The sequence below is a fragment of the Schistocerca gregaria genome, chromosome X, assembly GCF_023897955.1.
Source record: "Schistocerca gregaria isolate iqSchGreg1 chromosome X, iqSchGreg1.2, whole genome shotgun sequence".
Taxonomy (NCBI): Eukaryota; Metazoa; Arthropoda; class Insecta; order Orthoptera; family Acrididae; genus Schistocerca; species Schistocerca gregaria.
Window position 1 is genome coordinate 66,782,847 of NC_064931.1, and position 17,491 is coordinate 66,800,337.

A 17,491-nucleotide genomic window follows, 5' to 3' on the forward strand; every position below is an offset into this window, starting at 1 on the left:
ACAGCATAGTAAACGCATTATTGTGGCCACGATAGATACGAAGCCCACACCTACTACAGTAGGACGAGTTTATATGCCAACTAGCTCTGCAGATGACGAAGAAATTGAAGAAATGTATGATGAAATAAAAGAAACTATTCAGAAGTGAAGGGAGACGAAAATCTAATAGTCATGGGGGACTGGAATTCGAGTGTAGGAAAAGGGAGAGAAGAAAACGTAGTAGGTGAATATGGATTGGAGCGAAGAAATGAAAAAGGAAGCCGCCTGGTAGAATTTTGCACAGAGCACAACTTAATCATAGCTAACACTTGGATTAAGAATCATGAAAGAAGGTTTTATACATGGAAGAACCCTGGAGATACTAACAGGTATCAGATAGATTATATAATGGTAAGACAGAGATTTAGGAACTAGGTTTTAAATTGTAAGACATTTCCAGGGGCAGATGTGGACTCTGACCACAATCTATTGGTTATGACCTGTTGATTAAAACTGAAGAATCTGCAAAAAGGTGGGAATTTGGGAGGTTTTACAGAGTTTCAGGGAGAGCATAAGGGAACAATTGACAGGAATGGGGGAAATGAATACAGTAGAAGAAGAATGGGTAGCTTTGAGGGATGAAGTAGTGAAGGCAGCAGAGGATCAAGTAGGTAAAAAGACGAGGGCTAGTAGAAATCCTAGGGTAACAGAAGAAATATTGAATTTCATTGATGAAAGGAGAAAATATAAAAATGCAGTAAATGAAGCAGGCAAAAAGGAATACAAACGTCTCAAAAATGAGATCGATAGGAAGTGCAAAATGGCTAAGCAGGGATGCCTAGAAGACAAATGTAAGGATGTAGAGGTTTATCTCACTAGGGGTAAGATAGATACTGCCTACAGGAAAATTAAAGAGACCTTTGGAGAAAAGGTAACCACTTGTATGAACATCAAGAGCTCAGATGGAAACCGCAAAGAAGGGAAAGCAGAAAGGTGGAAGGAGTATATAGAGGGTCTATACAAGGGCGATGTACTTGAGTACAATATTATGGAAATGGAAGAGGATGTAAATGAAGATGAAATGGGAGATACGATATTGCGTGAAGAGTTTGACAGAGCACGGAAAGACCTGAGTCGAAACAAGGCCCCCGGAGTAGACAACATTCCATTGGAACTACTGACGACCTTGGGGAGACAGTCGTGACAAAACTCTACCATCTGGTGAGCAAGATGTATGAAACAGGCGAAATACCCTCAGACTTCAAGAAGAATATAATAATTACAATCCCAAAGAAAGCATGTGTTGACAGATGTGAAAATTACCGAACTATCAGTTTAATAAGCCACAGCTGCAAAATACTAACGCGAATTCTTTACAGACGAATGGAAAAACTAGTAGAAGCCGACCTCGGGGAAGATCAGCTTGGATTCCGTAGAAATATTGGAACAAGTGAGGCAATACTGACCTTACGACTTATCTTAGAAGAAAGATTAAGAAAAGGCAAACCTACGTTTATAGCATTTGTATACGTGGAGAAAACTTTTGACATTGTTGACTGGAATACTCTCTTTCAAATTCTAAACATGGTAGGGGTAAAATACAGGGAGCGAAAGGCCATTTACAATTTGTACAGAAACCAGATGGCAGTTATAAGAGTCGAGGGACATGAAAGGGAAGCAGTGGTTGGGAAGGGAGTGAGACAGGTTTGTAGCCTCTCCCCGATGTTATTCAATCTGTATATTGAGCAAGCAGTAAAGGAAAGAAAAGAAAAATTCGGAGTAGATATTAAAATCCACGGAGAAGAAATAAAAACTTTGAGGTTCGCCGATGACATTGTAATTCTGTCAGAGACAGCAAAGGATTTGGAAGAGCAGTTGAATGGAATGGACAGTGTATTGAAAGGAGGATATAAGATGAACACCAACAAAAGCAAAACGAGGATAATGGAATGTAGTCGAATTAAGTCGGGTGATGCTGAGGGAATTAGATTAGAAAATGAGACACTTAAAGTAGTATTTGGGGAGCAAAATGACTGATGATGGTCGAAGTAGAGAGGATATAAAATATAGACTGGCAATGGCAAGGAAAGCGTTTCTGAAGAAGAGAAATTTGTTAACATCGGGTATAGATTTAAGTGTCAGGAAGTCATTTCTGAAAGTATTTGAATGGAGTGTAGCCATGTATGGAAGTGAAACATGGACGATAAATAGTTTGGACAAGAAGAGAATAGAAGCTTTCGAAATGTGGTGCTACAGAAGAATGCTGAAGATTACATGGGTAGATCACATAACTAATGAGGAAGTATTGAATAGAATTGGAGAGAAGAGGAATTTGTGGCACAACTTGACCAGAAGAAGGGATCGGTTGGTAGGACATGTTCTGAGGCATCAAGGGATCACCAATTTAGTATTGGGGATCAGCGTGGAGGGTAAAAATCGTAGAGGGAGACCAAGAGATGAATACACTAAGCGGATTCAGAAGGATGTAGGTTGCAGTAGGTACTGGGAGATGAATAAGCTTGCACAGAATAGAGTAGCATGGAGAGCTGCATCAAACCACTTTCAGGACTGAAGACCACAACAACAACAGTAAGTATTATACTCAAATGTTTTATGTTATACTTTCTGACATGTTCCACAACCACGAGAATCATCTCATTTTTTTGGGTCTACGGAACGGAAACTGAATCTAATCTAATTTAATCTAATCGAGCGGTACTCAAGGATGGGTCGCACTAGTGGTCCGTACGAGGTGTCCTCTACAGATGAACCTCACTCCCCTAACATTCTCCCAATAAACCCAAGTCGACCATTCGCCTTCACAAGTAAGAGCTCTTTCATATCACTTTGCATCGTTACGTCTACACATTTAATCGAAGTGAATATGCCAAGAAGAAGGCCAGCGCCTATGCTGTGTTCGAACATTAGGGGATTATTTTAGTACTCAGCTACATTAACTAAGATTTTTGTACATTTAGATCAAGCTGCCGTCCATCACAGCAAATAGACATTTTGTCTAAGTCTTCTTGTATCCTGTTGCAATCGCTCACCGACGGCATCTACTCATACACCAAAGCGTCATCACCAAACACCCGCAGACTGCTGCTCATCCTCTGCATCAGATCATTCAACTACACGTAAGTTACCGTTGTTATACAGAGATGAAGATGCTTGTACAAGATAACCAGTGAGGGGGGTTTCGAGAAACCAGTCTTCAGACTGAAGATCACAACAGCAGCAAAATCTAATGAACATATACTGGTAAACGGACAGTTTCCCAGGTTATGACGCTTCTGTTTATACACGGTGCAGTCATATTAATGCGACCACGGCCGGTGTTCGATGGTGGCTCTCAGTAACCACTCACAGACGGCAAGAGGCAGCAGTAGCAGCGGAGGGTATATAAAGCGCTTCCGGGGGACGCGTGAAACAGTACAGTCGTTGTCTTAATGCTGAGCCGGCCGCGGTGGTCTCGCGGTTCAGTCCTGAGCCGCGCAACTGCTACGGTCGCAGGTTCGAATCCTGCCTCGGGCATGGATGTGTGTGATGTCCTTAGGTTAGTTAGGTTTAAGTAGTTCTAAGTTCTAGGGGACTGGTGACCTAAGATGTTAAGTCCCATAGTGCTCAGAGCCATTTGAACCGAAGTGGAGTGATTTATGTGACGCCCAAAAGGGCATGTTCCTTGGCTCTCAGCTCAAGGACGGAAGCATTTCCAGAAGGCTAAGTTTGTAAACTGTTCGCCTGACGCAGTGGTTAAAGCATACGGTGCGTGGCAAAATGGCGCTATCCAGAACCGGTGCCGAGGCAAATGCTTTGCACCACGTGTCATCAGTGGCAGGGGTGAACGACGGCTGTGGAGATGTGTACGTCCGAATAGACGTACAACTGTTGAGCGGCCGATCGCCCGGATGAATTATGGGGCTACCAAGAGTGACTCTTCGACGACCGTTCAGTGAACTTCACTGCGTATGGGCGTCCACAACAGGCGCCTGGTTCATACACCCATGCGAGGAGGCTGGAACTTGCACGCATCTGGGTGTCCACTGAATGGCGACAGGTGGTCTTTTGTGATAAATCGCGTTTCATGCTACATCGGAGAGATGGCTAGCACTCTGAACAATCGTCGGGAGGATCCAGGCCGGTGGAACGAGCGTTATGGTTTTTGGAATGTTTTCGTGGCATTTCTGGACGATCTCGTCATTCTGGAAGGCAATGTATCAATACAAATATGCACCTTTGCTTGAGGACCATTTCAACGCTTAAAGGCATTGTGCTTTTCCTCAGGGCGATTGCACGTACCAGCAGGACAATGCATGTCACACTGCTCGCAGTGTACACGCGTGGTTCGAAGGGTTTACTATACTCCCCTGGTCACCAAAATCCCCGGATTTAAACCCAACTAAGGCTCTGTAGGGCCACCTTGATCATGCTGTTCACACTGTGGATCTTCAACCGAGGAATATAGCACAGCTGTCCACGACACTGGGGTAGGAATGGTTCCACATCCCTGTCGGTGCCTTCCAGAACCTCACTGACTCTCTTGCTGCACGTCACATCTACATCTACATCTACATCTACATGGATACTCTGCAAATGCCGGCCGGGGTGCCGAGGGGTTCTAGGAGCTACAGTCTGGAACCGCCAGACCGCTACGGTCACAGGTTCGAATCCTGCCATGGCCATGCATGTGTGTGATGTCCTTAGATTACTTAGATTTAAGTAGTTCTAAGTTCTGGGGGACTGATGACCTCAGAAGTTAAGTCCCATAGTGCTCAGAGCCATTTTGAACTCTGCAAATAACATTTAAGTGCCTGGCAAAGGGTTGATCGAACCACCTTTACAATTCTCTGTTATTACAATCTCGTATCGCGCACGGAATGAATGAACACCTATATCTTTCCGTACGAACTCTGATTTCCTTTATTTAATGGTCGTAATCGTTTCTTCCTATGTAGGTCAGTGTCAACCGGATCGCACTGCGAAGGATGGTTATTCAAGCTTTTGACAAGTAGGATCATTAATGTGACCGGACAGTGTACTACTCCCTGCATTAGTGTAGACGACACGCTTTCGTTGGCTGTCACATGGCTGTACTGCTGCCCGTGACGTAAACAGTACTGTTCAGCACACGTTGTCTGTTGTTCACCACAGCCGAGGCGTATGTCCGCTTCCTGCGGAAGCAACTGCTGAAACAAGTGTCTTTGAAGTACGAGGCGTCCTGTGGTTGCTGCACCATGATGCCCCACCCCACTTACGCTCCATAACAGGAAACAGGAATGTGTTGTTCGTTGGGATGCCCTGTTGGAGGGTGGTACATGTTAAGAATAAAATGCCTTCTACGATAGAAACTATACGCTTCTGATCATATACTGATTAGACCTCTGCGTTCCTTACCTTCTCAGCGATAATCTCTTGCAGAGGGCCCGGCTATTCAAAATCACCCCGATCCATGTGTTCGTAGTTGATGGTCTACATGTGCATCTACACTGGTACTCCGTTAGCAACCACACGATGTGTGGTGATATGTTCATAGTGTAGCAGTATTATTTTCCACCTTCCTATTCAATTCGTGGATGGTAATGGATATAATTACTGTCGATAACCCTCATAGTGCAAATTTCTCTGCTTTTACGACCGAACAAGTTGGTGCAGTAATAAAACACTGGATTCGCACTCTGGAGGACGTCGGTCCAAAGGCCCATCTGTCTATCCAGATTAAGATTTTGCATGTTTTCTCTATATCGTTTAAAGAAATTGACGGAATGATTCCTTCGAAACGGACATAACTGGTTTCCTTCCCCAATCCGAGCTTCTTCTCCGTCTCTAATGACCTCGTCGTGGACGGGACGTTGAAACATAATCTGTCTAGTCGTTACATGACATGCGTATTGAAATTCACAGCATCTGTCTGGCAGCGTCTAACACTGGTGTTGATCCACCTATTATGCGACGCTCTAGCGATGTGTGAACAAACCCGGGAGTGATCGGAGAGCCGCTCTTTACACCTCTTTGTATCTTTCATATATATCCGGTCCCGCATCAACGAACGACTCTTAGGAACTGGTAGCACCAAGTTTTGTTGGCGGTCACTTTGATGGCGCACTTAAACTTCCTTAGGATTTTTCCGAAAAATTTCAGTCTGCCATTGTTTTTTCCCGGGGTCTTATTTATGTGATCTTCAGTGGCTCCAGGCAGATACTACTAGATACCTGGTGGGCGTGGCAAGTTCCACTGATAGCTCGCATGAACATGTAGTCAAATGGTATGGGCTCATTTCCTCTACTTTCTTAATACTATGTGACAATTATTAATGTTTAGAGACAGTTACCATCCTTTGCACCAAGTACCGATTACTTGAAAGCCTGCCTGCATTTCGCATCTATTTTTTACTGACATCGTCTCCACGTATAGAATTGCATTGTCTGCGAACAGCCTCAGAAAGCTAAAAACGATATCTGCTATATCATTTACATATATATGTCAGCCCCCGGTAGCTGAGCGGTCAGCGCGACAGATTGTCAATCCTAAGGGCCCAGGCTCGATTCCAGTGTGGATCGGAGATTTTCTCCGCTCGGGGACTGGGTGTTGTATTGTCCTAATCATCATCATTTCATCTCCATCGATGCGCAAGTCACGGAAGCGTCGTCAAATCGAAAGAGTTGCATCCGGCTAACGGTCTACCCGACGGGAGGCCTAGTCACACGACATTTACTATTTAAATATATCATGAGCAATAATATAAGTATAATACATTATTATGCAAATAGGCTGCTACTCTTGCTGCTGACGATATTTCCCAATTGAGTGCGGCTTAATGAGTTCTGTTCGACAGAATGCCTTCAATCTCCTCGCATACCAGATTCGATATTCCGGAAGTATGTATTTTGTTTACTACGCAGCAATGTTAATGAACGGCTTTGTTTCTAAATTTATCATCAACTGAAAAAATATCTCACAATTACACCTGCGTATAGAATGAACCAGAACTCCACCGGAAAACATTTGAAGTCAGTTCAAGGATTACTTCTAAGTCATTTTGTATAAGAGATCCATGGTCTCCAGAGGTTCGTTACATAATTATTGCATTTCGTTTGGATTCCTGCCCCACTTAGCTTTGTATCTGTATTGTACTGAAAACAGTGCACGACAGTGCGAATTGGACCATATTTGCCCCTGAGAATTCGTCAGGTCCTGTGGTTTCAACAAGACGGGGAGCCAGCCCACTTCGCACTCGATGTTAGAACCACATTGAATTAAAGTTTGGACGACAGTCGGTTGGTCACGGTGGTCCTGTTCCATGGCCAGCTCAGTTACCAGACATGACACCAATGGACCGCTCCATCTGCGGGCATGTGAAGAGCCTTGTCTACGAGACTCAGGTCGATAGTCGCGCAGACCTGGCTACTAGGATTATCGCAACACGTGCGTAGTTCGGCAAACTCCTGGAATTCTTGAACGCCTAAAGGTCATTTCACACCGGCGTACCGTATCTCGCGCTACGTCTTCGGAAGACGTCGCAGGACGTAGCACGTATCCTGACTAGAGATACGTACCCTTCAAACCGAAAGCTACGTATTATGAGCTACGTTTTCTATCCCATCTTCGTATTTGCTCAGTTGTTGAGATGGTGTGCTAACGTGAGTACAGTTTGTGCATGGTACCAGAAATGGCGTTCAGTGTGCCGTGGTGTGAGCCAGACATCAACTTCAGTGTGCCGTGGATGGACTGTAGTTCAAGTAGCGATAGTGATGATGAACTGCTGTTGTTGTATTCAGTGTCAAATAAATCGAATTGGGTTCATCCGATAAATGTTAGAAGAACAGTGTTTGGCGAATACCACCACCTAATGCAAGATTTACAGCTTGACGATGAAAAGTTTAGAAGTTACTTCAGGCTTAATGAAGACCAGTTCAATGAAGTTTTATCCCTCATTGGCAGTGACATTAAGAAACAGGACACAAATTACAGAAAATCAATACCTCCTGAGGAACGGCTAGCTATTTGTCTAAGGTAACAATTCCTTTCCCATAATGTCAAAATAGAAACGTAGCCTGTTAGTATAAGGTTGTAGGAAATGGAATAAAAATATATTTTCATTACAGTAATATTACACAAGTATATTTGTTAGCTGCCGTGATAAGACAAAATGTAAAAGATGATAGACATATATTAACCAGCCACAGCCACAAAAAGAAATCAGCATAAGATATATTTTGTTTGACTTTAAAGTTAATGAGGTTTGTGCTTAAAGTATTTGAAGATTGTCTTCAGTTGCTTGTCCTGAATAGTTTTCCGCTAACAAATCAACATCTGTATCTTCTTGCAGTGATCGAAGTAATGAGCCACTTTCTGTAAGTAATGTTTCATTTTGATGGTGAAGGATCGTGGGCTGGTTTGAATAGTTACCACCTGACCATGTTGAGCTGTCAGAGGAGGTACTTGGAGACACCAGTGGAGAGCTAGTTTGACGCACTGCCGGTGTTATTAGACTCATCAGTGAATCATGTTCATTTTCAGCTCGGTTTACTGCCTCTAAAACTTCTCTCTTTACTCTGTTTTGTAACCTTCGAGGCAATTTTTTTACCGACATTGATATGCTACCAAAAAACAAATCTAATTCGTCAGGGACAGAGCGAACAGGTTTGTTTATCTCTTTATTTTTCAGAAAATTCAGAATTTTGTCGACTCCTTTGGGTTTGTTCCGGACTGTGCTGACATCGTGATCAGAGTTGGAAAATTCATCATCATCAGGAGCAGCAGGAGCTTCAGCATTAACAATGCTATCATCGTTTATTTGATTTTCAGAAACTTGCGTGTCATCCATATCAGGAATATTACTGTCGTGTCTGAAAAAATTAATTTCAACAAACAAATAAAAAATTACTCTCACCAGAGGAATGCGATTCAGTTATTTATTTATAAAGTTCCCACCAGGGCAATAACAGTACTAAAATTTCAATTCAAAAGAACACTTACAGTCTGTGAGCTGGCAATACGGAAAGTAAAAATTCCATTTCTTTCTCGTACTTCCACTTTTTTGAGTTTGCTGCAGCTTGATCACTTTTCGTCTCTCTTCTTTTGAGGGCATTCCTATGGGCATCTCTCAGTGTTTTCCAGTCCGTTTTTACAACAGCCTCTGTAACAACAATTTTGTTTCAGGTATCTCGCTACTGGAGACTCATACACTACTATAAGCTTCAGCTACAGAGTCGGCATTAGTACTGTATCGTCGATCGTAAACCAAGTGTGTGACGCTTTGTGGCGTACAATGCAACCGTTGTACATGCCAACACCCACTGAAGATTTCTGGAGGAACGTTGCTGCGGGATTTCACGACAGGTGGAATTTCCCTCAGTGCATCGGTGCAATAGATGGAAAACACGTCAGAATTCAGGCACCACCTGCATCTGGATCTTCTTTCTACAATTACAAAAAATACTACTCTACAGTGTTGTTGGGTTTGGTAGATGCTAACTATAAGTTCATAACCGTAGACGTGGGCTCATAAGGAAAGGAATGTGATTCCATCATATTTTCAAATAGCACACTTGGGAAAAGACTGTCTACCTACAGCCTTGGTGTGCCAATAGACGAGCCACTAGTACCAGGAGGATCCCCTGTTCCATATGTTATCGTGGGAGACGAGGGTTTCCCCCTGCAGCGGTACATGATTCGTCCCTACCCACGCAGAAATCTTAACGATGAGAAGAGAGTTTACAACTACAGAGTGAGTCGGTGCAGACGTGTTGTTGAAAACGTTTTCGGCATACTTGCCCAACGGTGGAGATTGTACTTTCGGCCATTGCAGTGCAACCTTGACACTGTACATAAAGTAATAAAAGCCACAGTAATACTACATAACTATCTGTGCAATAAATGTGACGTTACAACAGTTGGGTCACCAGAAGAAATTTTGGTCGCCTACAGTACATGCTGGAAACCTCTTGAAAAAACTGCTGCCGCAGCTACAAAGGAGATCGCCGCAATAAGAAACCACTTTGTCAATTTCTTTAACTCTCCTGAAGGAAGCGTGCCTTGGCAGTGGCGGCACATTGCTAACACGTAACTACAATGCACTTATGAAAAATAAGCATTCGTTTAATACTCCACAAACTTTCATTAAGATTATTGTTTCATTAAGATTATTGTAACAGTTTTGTCAGTATGTTATTGTGACCACTTTCTGCAAATAAACACTAATGAATACGTAATTATAATGTTTGATGATTATTTTTATTGGCAAAGACAAATTGTTTGCAAATAGTAAACACCAGAAGAAGAGGGTGCAAACCCTCGATACGCGTCGTAGAAGAAAAACAATGTGACGAACACAGAAAAGTTTATGTCAATGTGTCTTTGTCATCAAAAATGGTCCCACATTCGTGATTTAGTCCATCATAGACGAAATATGATATTGTTATCTTATTTTTATTTTACTGTTCATTAGTATCTAATAGAGGGAAAGGGTAACTAATAATGGTCACCTTCTAATTTCAACATCAACTTCTATATACCCTGTGGATTTTATAAACAAGGTTTTTGCAGCTTTTCAGATAAAAAAAAATCACGATACACGATACTAATTGAATTGTACACGGCATGTTACTGTCAGTCATTTAGCCAGGAGAATGGCGTAGATTAAGAAGTATATCGATATATAGAGAAGTATTGTTTATTTTAGTAGAGAAGAACTAGTAGTGGCCACATTATCCGGATCTGACTGCTTATTTGAAAAATAGCTTTTTCTTAGTAACTAAAATTGAGGAGAATACGAACATACCAAATAATCTTTTATAACAAGGAAAAGAAAGTTGTACAGCCGTAATAAGGACTTAATACTGCAGTCTTACTTACACCTAAATACTGGACGAAAAGAAATTTTCATTCTTACTTGGCTTCCTTAAAACTTGCGAAATTTCTACCCAAGCTAAGTCAAACAAGTTAGCATCTCTATATTCCAATTTCGAGTAGTCCCACAGCACTGGATACTTTTGCTCTTGGTCAATTAATGCAGACATTTTGCACAATAAACACACAAAGACGCAGTAATAGAGCTGCTCAGCATAAGAGCACGTGGCTTGCAGTGCAGTGTAGTGCGCATGCGCCAGCCGAGATACGCAGCGACGCTACGTGTGCAAGCGTAGCTGGAGATACGTGTATTACGTATCTCGGCTGGACGCGACGCCATCTGCGTCAGTCTGAAATGCCCCATTTGATTACATTACAAGATACGTCTGCGACGTCTTTCCGAAGACGTAGCTCGAGATACGCTACGCCGGTGTGAAATGACCTTAAGAAAGTCGATGGTGCGCCACTGTACAGCTTCCCGTGATCATACTGGTCGACATTTTGCACAGCAGCTGTAAAAAATCGGTTCTGCACTTTGTTAGCCGGCCGTTGTGGCCGAGCGGTTCTAGGCGCTCCAGTCTGGAACCTCGTGACTGCTACGGTTGCAGGTTCGAATCCTGCCTCGGGCACGGTTGTATGTGATGTCCTTAGGTTAGTTAGGTTTAAGTAGTTCTAAGTTCTAGGCGACTGATAATCTCAGATGTCAAGTCCCATAGTGCTCAGAGCCATTTGAACCTTTTTTTTTTTTTTTTTTTTTTTTTTTTTTTTTTTTTTTTTTTTTTTTTTTGCTATGACCTGCATTGTACACGGACAGAACAGCCATAACACACTGTGATAAAAGCGTACGTGTTTCGTCTGAAGGTTCTTGCATTTTGTGTTCTGTAAATTTTGGTTACTGCATATTACCTGTTTCTTCACTGTTGTATAGCTATTTTCGTAGAACCAACGGTGACTGCGGCAACAAACCGAATAACCTGAAATTACATTATTACCCAGTCAGAGAGCGTGGGTCCCTTATACTAAAATACTCAGAAGATATCCCTCTGAATGTTTGTCGGTTGAGTTCTGGTTCACTTTTTATATCTACATCTATACTTCGGAAATCATTGGAAACTTACCTTGCAATCACGGATGGAAGAATAATTGCTTACAGGTCGCTATTTGAGCTGAAATTAATTTCATTTTACTATCACAGCCGCACGGAAATACTGTACAATGAGCAAAAAAATGTTCGTAGATTTCGTCCTGAAAGCAAGCTCTAGAAATTTGGTATGTAGGATTCTGCGAGATATTATACATATGTCACCCACTTTCAGCCGGTCGAGACCTTTCATCGTTTCTGTTAGGCTGTCCGAGGCAAGGAGGTTTGCGAACATTCGCACTGCCGTTCCGTGTGTACGTAAGATTTTCCTTACTGATCCACCATGATGTGGATCCTACACACCTGAGAAGTAGTCTGGTAGGATTTTTCAAAGAAAAACTGTAGAGTCACAAGTATCTTACCAATAAATCGAAGTCTGTTGTCTAATTTACCCATATCCGACACCATATATTCACTTCACTTTCAAAGAACACACCCAGACATAATATCTACAGCCCACTGCTCATGAAATGCGAGGGCAGCGGCAAAGAAGGTATTCAGGAGTAACAAGCCATATACACTGGCCGGCCGGTGTGGCCGAGCGGTTCTACTCGCTAAAGTCTGGAACCGCGCGACTGCTTCGGTTGCAGGTTGGAATCCTGCCTCGGGCATGGATGTGTGTGACGTCCTTAGGTTTGTTAGGTTTAAGTAGTTCCTAGTTCGAGGGGACTGCTGACCTCAGAAGTTAAGTCCCATAGTGCTCTGAGCCATTTGAACCATATACACTGAGGTGCCAAAAGTCATGACATACCTCTTAATATCATGTCGGACCTCATTTTTCCGGGCGTAGTGCAGCATCTCAATGTGCAATAGACGCAGGAAGTCGTTGGAAGTCCCCTGCAGAAATAGTGAGCCATTCTGCGTCTATAGCTGCCCATAGTTACAAAAATGTTACCGTTGCAGGATTCTGTGCACGAACTGACCACTCGATTCTGTCCCATAAATGTTAGATGGGATTCGTGTCGGGTGATCTGGTTGGCAAAAGCAGTCAAAATGTCCTGAATATCCTTCAAACCAATCGCGAACAATTGTGGTCCAATAACATGGTGCACTGTCACCCATAAAGTTTTCGTCATTGTATGGGAATATGAAGTCGATGAATGACTGCAAATGGTCTCCTGGTAGTCGAACATAGTCAAATCAAGTAACGTTCCATGTTAACACTGCCCAAACAATTATGGAGTCACCATGAGCTTGCACCGTGTCTTGTTGACAACTTGGGTTCATCGCTTCGTGAGATTTGCGCCACACACGAACCCTACCCTCTGCTCTTACCGGCTGAAATCGGGACTCATCTGACCAGGTAACGGTTTTTCAGTCGCCTAGGGTCCAACCGATATGGTCTGCATCCCAAGAGAGGCACTACAGGCGATACCGTACTGTTAGCAAAGGGACTCTGGTTGCTCGTCTGCTGCCATAGCCCATTAACGCTGACTTTCTCCTCACTGCCTAACGCATACGTTTTTCGTACGTCTCAAATTGATTTCTGCTGTTATTTCACGCAGTGGTGCTTGTCTGTTAACACTGACAACCCTACGGAAACGCCGCTGCTCTCGGTCGTTAAGTGAAGGCCGTCGGCCACTGCGTTGTTTGTAGTGAGAGATAATGCTTGAAATTTTGTATTACCGTAAAGTCTTGACACTGTGGCTATCGAAGTACTGAATTTCCTAACGATTTCCAAAATGGAGTGTCCCATGCGTCTAGCTCCAATTAACGTTCCACGTTCAAAGTCTGTTAATTCCCGTCGTGCGGCCATAACCAAGTCAGAAACATTTTCACATGAATCATCTGAGAACAAATCAGTACTACTGCGGTGAACTAGCAAGAAAGTTTTTAATTTGCTAAAATTATCGAAAATGATGTTTGAGATGTAACCTTTATCAACTATCAAACTTGGTGGCGCATGTGTTAAGATACTGAAATTGAATAGGGAAGATGATGACCCAAATTCCTTTCGATACATCCAGATTTAAGGTTTCCGTGGGTTCCCTAAATCTATTATGGCCAGTTCCGTGATGGTTCCTTTGAAAAGACACGGACATATAGATCTACCTTCCACCTCCTTCCAATGAGAGATAATGCTCATCTCTAATGTCCACGTTGTCGACGAGACGTTAACTCATAATACTCATTTTCCGTTTTTCCTTATATGAATCACGTTTTCTACATTATAGGATAGGTAGGCGTTGACATGTGAAGGATGAAACTTCTTGGAATATACAGTATTCACCAATTTCTGGAAGAACGCGTGGTTATGAGGACAATGTTATGTTCTTGAAAATAGTTTCTTGAAATCCTGTAGTGACAATAATGCCTGTATGACCTACTTGTAATCGTCGTCGAAACGAATCAAACGTCAAGTATCCTTTTCAATCATCGTGATGAGTATTTTCTAGGGATAATAAAATACGAAACTACGGGACACGTGGCCAGACGTATCTGCAAATGGCAGAAAGATGACGATCCAGAGTTTTCATATTTCATTGTTTACGCAGCGTACTCAAAACTGTAGATATTCAGCAGAAACCTGTGAAGTTTATGGGGACGAGCAGTGTGCATATTTGTTTTTCATTGATGTGCACACACACCACAGCTGCAGCACAGCGGCTTTTGGCAAGAATCATACTGTTCCCTCTCCTTAAAGTTCAGATCTGGCTGCAATTGGTTTTCTCATATTTCAGCAGTTACATTCAACCCTTGTTCGACGGCGCTACGCTGAAAATTCCGAGCTAAGTGGTGGAGCGCTTAAGACACTGACTTCACGGGGTTACCATCTTTCACGATTATTCAGATTTTATTTTTATTTAATTTTCCTAAAACGGTAAAGGGAACACTGGAAAGTTGCTTTGAAAAATACAAGACTAATTTCCTTTCCGATTTTTGTTCTATCCGAGCTTGTGCTCTGTCTCTAAAGATTTTAAACCTTAATCATTCACTGCAGGTTTCCACAGCCAGTGTTTATTACAGTTAAAAATTCTAGGCTGAGAGGCCGTGGTCTGTATATAATTGTTTCCTGACGTTTCGCCTTCGACTGCGCAAGAACGTATTCTGATGTTGCCGTTTACCTCTGAAGACGTCTCCTGCAATCGGAGGTGAAACGTGAGGGGACGATTTTATGTACCGATCACGTACTCTCAGCCCGGAATTGCTAGCTAGACTTTAAGCCTTAGTTTTCTTTATCCATTGCCCCTTGTCTCTCGTCCCCAGTCCTTTGTCTTTTTGCTTCTCTTTTGCGTTTGTCTTTGGTTTTCGATGAAGAAAACTACAATGTAGAGGATAACATGCAAAAGCTGCAACTACAGTACAATTCATTATTCAATAAACGAAATAGTTACGGAGAAAGAACTTTAAACTTACATTTACGACAAATAACAATGTCGTTATTTTTGTTTTTGATTTTCTTTATATCGGAACCTACATTTTTGATAATCTTCATATTTCTGCTAACTTCGACGGCTCAAACAAAGGACTTAGGAAAATGTATCACCTGTGACTAGAGAGGAAAAGGGTTAAATGGAACGTGTGTTCTAGGTATCTTACTTACAGTTGCTTATTAATATATGAGTCGACCTTGAAAATAACAGTGCAACATAATTTATCAGAACTGTTCGGAGAAGCATAGATGCGAAATGTATAGATAATCACCATGGAAGGTTGCAGGGAAAATTTCGGAACACAACCGGAAAATGGAAAATTGTAGTACAGTACCTGCAGATTAAGCGACAGGCTACCAAATGTACAATTCGAGTGAAATAAAGTACGAGTATGGTTAAGTCGGCACAGAAATATAAAACAGCCGTTATCCAGGTAACATCAACGGAAAAGATAGTTTCAAATCTATATCACGCTTTTACACGCTTGAAAGGAACAATTATAGACACTTATTATAAATAAATTGTCAAGATCCGTAGTAAATGGGGTAACTTTTAATGTGTTATAAGGATATTACGGACAGAAACAGAGAAACTCTATCTTCAGTCCAGTGTAATGGAATACAAAAAAGTCTATAGTAATCGAAGCACACCGGACGAAACGTTAGTCACCCCAGTAAAATAGCACACTGGTAGATTCGAGGTCCGAAAACTTTCTTCTGTGCTTACCTTTTACTTATTATGCATGGTCTCCTTCGAAACACTTTCCTCCACAGTTGACACACCGCTCCCAACACCGTTCCCACTTTCGGAAGCGGTCTTGTTACGGATTGCGAGAAGCGCCATCTGAGATTCGTTTTATCTCGTCTACCATTGCAAATCTTCGTTCTTTCAAGGGAGTTTCAACTTTTAACATAAAAAAGTCCACAGGCAGTGGTCACGCCCCAACAGGGATGAATGTGCGGGTGTGTTATTGTGATGCATGAGCCATGAATTGTCTCGCCATATTTCCTTCTCACATTTCCTTCTCATCTCGACTAACAGTTTGTCCCTGTGGCAAGAATTCATGAAGAACTAATCCTTCAAATTTAAAGAAAACTAGCAGCATAGCTTCGACATTTGGCCTGACCTCAAGAGCTTTTTTTGGTCTTGGACAACCAATCCCGACCTAATGTGAAGACTCAACTTTGGTCTCAACATCATAACCGTAGACCCACGTCTCATCACCAGTTATGACTCTCTTAAGGAACATCTCATTCTCATTTCGCTATGAAAAAGCTCTTCACAGAAAGCTCATCACAGACTTCCGGTCTTGACTCGTAAGCCGTGGGACGAATTTGGCGGCAACATGATGCATTACAAGATCATGACATATTATACTCTTCTGAGATCTCTCGGACAGTCGGTCTTCGATTGGCACGCACCGTTTCGTTGACGTTTCTGACATGAGCGTCTACGGTAGACGTCGAAGGGCGTCCGGAATGGTGATCACCTTTAACTTCCGTCCGGCCATTTTTAAACCGTGTGAACCATTCGTAACACCAAGTACGGTTTAAGCACTCATTACCGTAGGCTTCCTGCATCATTGGGTGTGTATCAGTAAAGGTTTTCTTGAGTTTCACGCAAAATTTAATGCAGACGCGTTGCTCCTCTGCTCCTCTATCTCGAAATTGGCAAACTGTGCAGCACAGTTTTCTACTCAATACAGCACTGAACAATAACTAACAGACATACATCTATGAAACTTCCGACAGTTACACAATAAACACAGATGTGTGCAGAAATGGCAACCGAATTTCGCTCTAACACACCATTGGCGCGAAATTACGAATGTTCCGAGAGTTTTTGAACAGACCTCAAATTGAGCGCCGTAGGTTGTGTTGAACTGGCACCACTTGATCGTATGTCTCTCCGCCAAACACGTAAGTTGGGGCAGTGAGGTAGTGGGTGTATGCCAGTCAGCTGAATGCAATCAGCGCAGTCGTAGAGACGTAAGAGAATAAGAGAAAGAAATTGTCATGTTTTGACGCGCCCACGACCACACCGTAAATGTAGTTGCCTAATTAGTTGGTGTAGCAACGCATGTTGTGCAATGTGCCTACATAGGCAAGTGTATCACTTGCAGCCATTTAAAACAGATAACAACAATGAT